This window comes from Ovis aries, chromosome 5 (assembly GCF_016772045.2).
Source record: "Ovis aries strain OAR_USU_Benz2616 breed Rambouillet chromosome 5, ARS-UI_Ramb_v3.0, whole genome shotgun sequence".
NCBI classification, from domain to species: domain Eukaryota; kingdom Metazoa; phylum Chordata; class Mammalia; order Artiodactyla; family Bovidae; genus Ovis; species Ovis aries.
Window position 1 is genome coordinate 106,246,713 of NC_056058.1, and position 7,444 is coordinate 106,254,156.

Below are 7,444 nucleotides of genomic sequence, written 5' to 3' on the forward strand. Positions count from 1 at the left end.
ATAATTGTTTATAATTCATCACTGTACTCAGTTATTTTGGCACAAAAATTGTACCATGTTTGGCTGGTGTTACCACCTTCAAACTGATCTCTATTATTTTTAAAATCACTTCCTTTACTTCTGGCATGACAAAATATTATCGGTTCATCTTGCGCCTCTTCTGCTTCTGTCCTGTAAACAGCCCTTTCTCTAAGAAGCCCTTGGTCCTTGCACTAAGGGGTGTTAGTGATGAGAACTTTTCCCCGCTTCAGTGTAGTTATGGTATACGTTTGAAACACAATTATTTGTTTACAGCAGGTGGTTTTCCATTGTAGTCTTTTCCCCCTTTTTATCTTGGTGAGATAATTTTATTTTCAATTTGTAGCACACTAAATGGCAGCCCACTCCAGTGTTTTTGCCTGGAGAATCCCAGGGATGGCGGAGCCTGGTGGGCTGCTGTCTATGGGGTCGGACAGAGTCAGACTCGACTGACTTAGCAGCAGCAGCAGCTGTACGCTTCCCAAGGTCAAACCTGTGCTGAAAGGTATAACGAGAGGCGTGGAGCGCCTTTCGTCTCTCCCCTACCCTACTTACTGTCCACGGTGTAAGTAACCAGGTCCACCGTTCTCTCGTTCATCCCTCGGCTTTAGTTTGGGAGAGGTGCCATAACAAGACACCACGGGCTGTTTGGCTTAAATCACAGAAGTTTCTTTTCTCACAGCTCTGGAGGGTGGCAGTCCAAGACCAAGGAGCCAGTGATGCTGCCTTCCTCTGAGGCCTCCAGGCTTGTCTGCCCGTCTGCTGCTGCTTTGTATGGACAGCCGGAGCTCCTGGCATCTCTGCGTGTCCTAACACCCTCCTCTTAAGGACACCAGTCAGATTCTGTTATTTGCTGTTCTTTAGTCGCTAAGTCTTATCCGACTCTTTGTGACTCAGTGCACCGTAGCCCTCCAGGCTCCTCTGTCCATGGGACTTTGCATGCAAGAACACTGGAGCGGGCTGCCATTTCCTTCTCCAGGGATCTTCCTGACCCAGGATGGCACCCGCGTCCCCTGCGCTGGCAGGCAGAGTCTTCACCACCGAGCCACCAGGGATGCCCAGCTGGCGCTTCACATCAACCCGGAGAGAGTCTCACAGCTTACAGCAGATGACAAGAATGCCAGCAAAACTCAGAGGGAGTCTCACAGCTCCAACACGGGGCTGGAACCCCAGCTCCTGCTGGGTAGGCACATGCTGCACCCCAGTTCATAGCCCTTCATCAGCCTGCCAACCCGACGGCCTTCCGACAGAGCCCTCAGAAAACCCAGCTTTCACCAGCCCTTGCAGGTTCTTCTCTGCTCAGATGCCTCACCCACTGCATTTCTCGTGTCCCGGAGGGGACGCACTCCCTCAGCAACCCTGCTGTTCTCCGGCACTCCGTGTGGTCAGCAGTCGCTGGAAACCGACGTGAATCACCTTCAGCGACTGCCTGCGATGAGCCTTTGCCAAAAGCTTGCTGCTGCTCTGTTTCAGTGCAGCACCACCCCAGAGCGCCCCTGAAAGGAGCAAAGCGTGGGTGACGGGTTTTGAGTTTTTGACCTCACCACGTTGTGATGGATATTATAAACAGTGCATTTCTACTAATCGGAAAAACAGTGGTATTTGTTCTTAATCAGATGGTTCAGCTGTGATGGTTATTCTGCAAGCCATGTGATATTAGTGCTTTTGATAGGGAAGTGCTCAATCTGGAGTGGTGTGCAGGTCCTTTGATTTTAGGTCAAGCTGTATACCAAGAACATTTCCCCCACTAAAGCACCACCATTTATCTGAATGGATTTATAAATCCACTCTGGGTTAGAGTCCACCCTGGTGGTCTCATTTTAACTCAATTACCTCCTTAAAGGTCTTATCTCCAAATACAGTTACATTCTTAGATACTGGGGGTTAGTACTGCAGTATATGAATTTTAAGGGGACACAATTCAATCAATAATACATACCTATGCATGAGTTTGAGTGAACTCCAGGAGTTGGTGATGGACAGGGAGGCCTGGCACGCTGTGATTCATGGGGTTGCAAAGAGTCGGACATGACTGAGCGACTGAACTGAACTGATGCTTATTTTTGTGGAGATAAGTAGATACATAAATGCTGTCTTATTTCCCTTGTTTTCTACACAAATGGTAGCATAGCATTTATATTTCTTTGCACTTTTCTGGCTTTTTTTTTTTCAGAGGCATTTTGCTAAATATAGTTTTGAATTTTAGTATCCCTGGAGAAGGGAATGGCTACCCACTCCAGTATTCTTGCCTGGAGAACTCCATGGACAGAGAAGCCTGGTAGGCTACAGTTCATGGGCTCACAAAGAGGTGGACATGACTGAGTGACTCACACACACACACACACACACACACACACACACACACACACACACATATCCATTATGTACCATCTGCTGCATATATGCCCAATAGACTTTCAAGATTCAATAATTTTCATCATGAGTAATGACTGCATGAGTCTTAGCCTCATAGAAATTATGTTTGGACTAGACACTGAGGAGTCATTTTGGATTTCTGGCTTACCAAGGCGTCCTGAAAAACTGTAATTTCTAGGTATAGTAACTTAATCCATTGAGGTGGATATGAAATAATTAAATAGCAAAAATTCATGACTAGCTAGGAGGCATTTGATGTGTGAGATAAGAAAAATAACTCCTGACCAGAATAAGAATTTTTTTTAAAGCATGAATTAATATTTTCTCCAGAAAGGCAGGGTGGTCTGAATAATCCTTCCCACTATCACAGCAAGCAAAGAGAAAAAGCATAGAAATATAATAGATATCTCTCAAATGCCTCTCCTTCAATCCCAATACTTAAAAGCAACTGCACTGTAGATTACGTTGTTGTTCTTTAGTTGATAAATCTTATCTGACTCTTTGCAACCCCATGGACTGCAGCATGCCAGGCCCCGCAGATCTCCACTATCTCCCAGAGTTTGCTCAAATTCATGTCCACTGAATCGGTGCTGTTATCTAAGCATCTCATCCTCTGTCATCCCCTTCTCATCTTGACTGCAGTCTTTCCCAGCATCAGGGTCTTTTCCAATGAGTCAGCTCTTCGCATCAGGTGGCCAAAGTATCAGAGATTCAGCTTCAGCATCAGTCCCTCCAGTGAATATTCAGGGTTAATTTCCTTTAGGGCTGCAGTCCATGGAGTTGTAGGAGTCAGAGACGACTTAGTGGCTAAACCAACATTTGCCACAAAGTGATGGAACCGGGTGCCATGATCTTGGTTTTTTGAATCTTGAGTTTTAAGCCAGCTTTTCCCCTCTCCTCTTTCACTTTCATCAAGAGGCTTACTAGTTCCTCTTTGCTTTCTGCCATTCGAATGGTATCATCGGCATATCTGGGGTTGTTGAAATTTCTCCTCAGCAACCTAGATTCCATCTTGTGCTTCATCCAGCCCAGTATTTAGTATGGCACACTGCATAGAAGTTAAATAAACGAAAATATACAGCCTGACGTCCTCATTTACCAATTTGGAACCAGCCTGTTCTTGTTGTTCTATGTCCAGTTCTAGCTGTTGCTTCCTGACCTGCATACAGATTTCTCAGGAGACAGGTAAGGTGGCCTGGTATTCCCATCTCTTTAAGAATTGTCCACAGTTTATGGTGATCCACGTGGTGAGAGGCTTTAGCGTAGTCAGTGAGGCAGACGTAGATCTTTTCCTGGAATTCTCTTGCTTTTCCTATGATCCAACAGATGTTGGCAATTTGATCTCTGGTTCTTATGCTTTTTGTAAGTCCAGCTTGAACCTCTGAGAATTCTTGGTTCCCATACGGTTGAAGCCTAGCTTTAAGGATTTTTGAGCAGTACCTTGCTAGCATGTGTAATGACCACAATTGTGCAGTAGCTTGAGCATTCTTTGGCATTGCCTTTCTTTGGGATTCAAATGAAAACTGACCTTTCCCAGTCCTGTGGCCACTGCTGAGTTTTCCAAATTTGCTGGTACATTGAGAGCAGCACTTTCACAGCATCATCTTTCAGGATTTGAAATAGCTCACCTGGAATTCCATCACCTCCACTAGCTTTGTTTGTAGTGATGCTTTCTAAGGCCCACTTGACTTCACATTTCAGAATGTCTGGCTCTAGGTGAGTGATCACACCATCGTGATTGTCTGGGTCATGAAGATCTTTTTTGTACAGTTCTGTATATTCTTGGCACCTCTTCATAATATCTTCTGCTTCTGTTAGGTCCATACCATTTCTGTCCTTTATGGAGCCCATCTTTACATGAAATATTCCCTGGGTATCTCTAATTTTTTTGAAGAGCTCTCTAGTCTTTCCCATTCTATTGTTTTCCTCTATTTGTTTGCACTGATCACTGAAAAGGCTTTCTTATCTCTCCTTGCTTTTCTCTGGAAATCTGCATTCAGTTGGATATATCTTTCCCTTTCTCCTTTGCCTTTAGTTTCTCTTCTTCTCTCAGCTATTTGTAAGGCCTCCTCAGACAACCATTTTGCCTTTTTGCATTTCTTTTTCTTGGGGATGATTTTGATCACCACCTCCTGTACAATGTTACAAACCTCCATCCATAGTTCCTCAGACATTCTGTTCACCATATCTAATCCCTTGAATCTATTTGCCACCTTCACTGTATAATCATAAGAGTCTGATTTGGGTCATATCTGAATGGTCTAGTGGTTTTCCCCACTTTCTTCAATTTAAGTCTGAATTTGGCAATAAGGAGTTCATGATCAGAGCCAGAGTCAGCTCCTGGTCTTGTTTTTACTAACTGTATAGAGCTTCTCCATCTTTGGCTGCAAAGTATATAATCAATCTGATTTTGGTGCTGACCATCTGGTGATGTCCATGTGTAGAGTCTTCTCTTGTGTTGCTGGAAGATTGGCAAAACATTGTTAGCCTTTGCCTTGCTTCATTCTGTATTCCAAGGCCATACTTGCCTATTACTCAAGGTATCTCCTGACTTCCTACTTTTGCATTCCAATCCCCTATGATGATAAGTACACCTTTTTCGGTGTTACTTCTCAAAGGTGCTAATTCTAGAAGCAGATTAGGTTTGGTCTATACAATAGCAAATTGGAACTTTGGTGGCTAATTCAACAGACATAAACTTGCTCAAGACTCCATAGCTAAAGCCTGAATATACCTTATTGAAACAGAGACCAAATTTCCTGGCAGAAATTGTCTAACTGTGAAAACTTTGCACAGGTTTTGGAGATCTGCATTTTCGTCAAGTGGCACACTAAGAAAAGGCCATGTAAGGATGCTCTGAGTTTCAGGCCATCTGCAAGCCAAAGAGAGGGCGCTCACAGAAGCTGACGTGGCCAAGTCTTGATCGTCGACTCACAGTCTCTGAACTAACAGAAGCAGACTTCTGTTTTCTGTTGTTTAAGCCACCAGCCTGTGGTAGTTTGTTACACAGCTGCACTGACTGATACACTTGCCCAGACCCAAGCGGATGCTTTCCTTCCTTAGATGTTCTCCTTCTGGAGCCAGGAATCCAGAAAAGGCTCAGATGCGGAGAGCTCATGTTGAGGGTGGCAGCAGCAGTTGCAGAGCCCTAACCAGACCCTCCCTTTAGCATTTAAAAACCCTTTAGCATTTAAAAACCCTTTATCACATGTGTTACAGAAACACGGCTTCATATACATGCAGAAATGTAACTATATACGGGTGGTGTATCTTTTCAGGTTTTTTTCATTGCCTTTTCTGCTTGATTCCATTAATTCTCATCCAGCACACCCTCCCAGCCTTTTCCCGCCTCAGCCAGTCACTTCTGGTACAAGTACTTCTCTGCAACTTGCTTTTCTCATTCAGCAATTGCTCATGAAAATCTATCCATGGTACCAGGGAGAGCATTATTCATCTTAATTAGTGGCTGCATTATATTCAATTAATTCCATCATAATTTATTCAGCCATTCTCCTTGATGGCCATTCGCCATCGTCGCATCTTTTTCTATTACGAACAAGTGGCATGACTTGGGCTGAGCTTGAGAATCTCCTAGCCTCCCCTTTAACCCTCTTCTTAGTTCTGAGCCTATTTCTCTGCATAATATTATACTTTTATGCGAGGGGAAACACACACACACACACACACACATATATAATTTCTGGAAAGATGTTGTGAGGTCTTTGATAGTCTTTCAATGAACTACCCTTTTACTTTATGTTAACCAGAATTAGAATGACTGTGTTTGCAACTGAGAACCCTAAGTGGCACACCAGGGTTCCCATCTTAGCTTCTCCAGTCTTTAATTGAGTGTCCTCTCTGAGCCCTCACTTCCTGGTGGAATTATAAGAGATTGGAAAGTATATACAATGTGGTTGGCTCCGTGCTTGATATACGCTAGGCTCCCAGTATATGGTGACAAGAATCATCGTTAGTAATAGTAGTTACTGATAACAGTTACAGGGCATGGATGAGGATCAGTGGAAGACATGAAAGAAAGTGAGCATCCAAATGGGACCAGGCTCTAGACATCATCTGTCCTTGGAAGAGAAAGATTTGGGGTTACTGATGGGACCAAATAGTATTTGTATGCCTAATTAATTATTTATGACCCCATATTTCCATTCCCCAATGTGGATTCAGGCATTCTTATCTTGCCCCTTCCACTGTCATCACAAAATTCCACATTACAAGAATCCCTTGTGATATTAGCATGAATACTGGAAGGAGAGTAGTAGACACTTCTGATAACAAGTACTGGCCCAGAATAGGTGAAGCAAGGAGACAGCGCCTCCCACCCCAAAGCCTACCCCTTCCAAGTGCCACATTTAAAGTACCATTTGATGCACTCCAAAAGTGTATACATCCCTTTGAATTTGCCTTTACCACGTAAGAGTATGGTCACAGCAGTTATTCCAATGAAAGGAATGTCTACATTTAGATGCCGATATTCTAAGTGGGTCATGAAATTGCATTTCCCTTCAGTAGTGAGCATCTGTTGACAGGGATGGCAGGACTTCGGGTGAGTGTAGTTAGGAAAGAGGGAAGAAGCCTTCTGTCTTTCAGATGCATATTCATGGGAAGACTCATGAAGCTCTTTGAGAAAAGTTTCACTTACATATTTGATTCTTGATAATTAAAGCAACTGACTGAAAGGGAACCATTAGCTTCACAGTTTTGTTGTTAACTTAGTACTGTTAACACATGGCAACTAATGTGTTTACTGTATCGTTCAGCATTTATTTTCTGTTTGTTTTTAGAATTATGAGATAAATTTATTTCCATTGAAAATTATCTCCCTCACTTTTTTGACTAGATGATTTCCCTTTATTAAGTTTTCTGTTTTTTCTTTGATATAGTTGATATTTGCCATTAACTGTCTTTACCATTTTTTAGAAAATTTCTCTCACGTTTTTAACTAGTTTACCTATGGTAATTAATTCATGCTCATAGCCAAAACTTTAAAGAATATGAATGTATATACTCTGAAAAGCACAAATATACCTCTCAC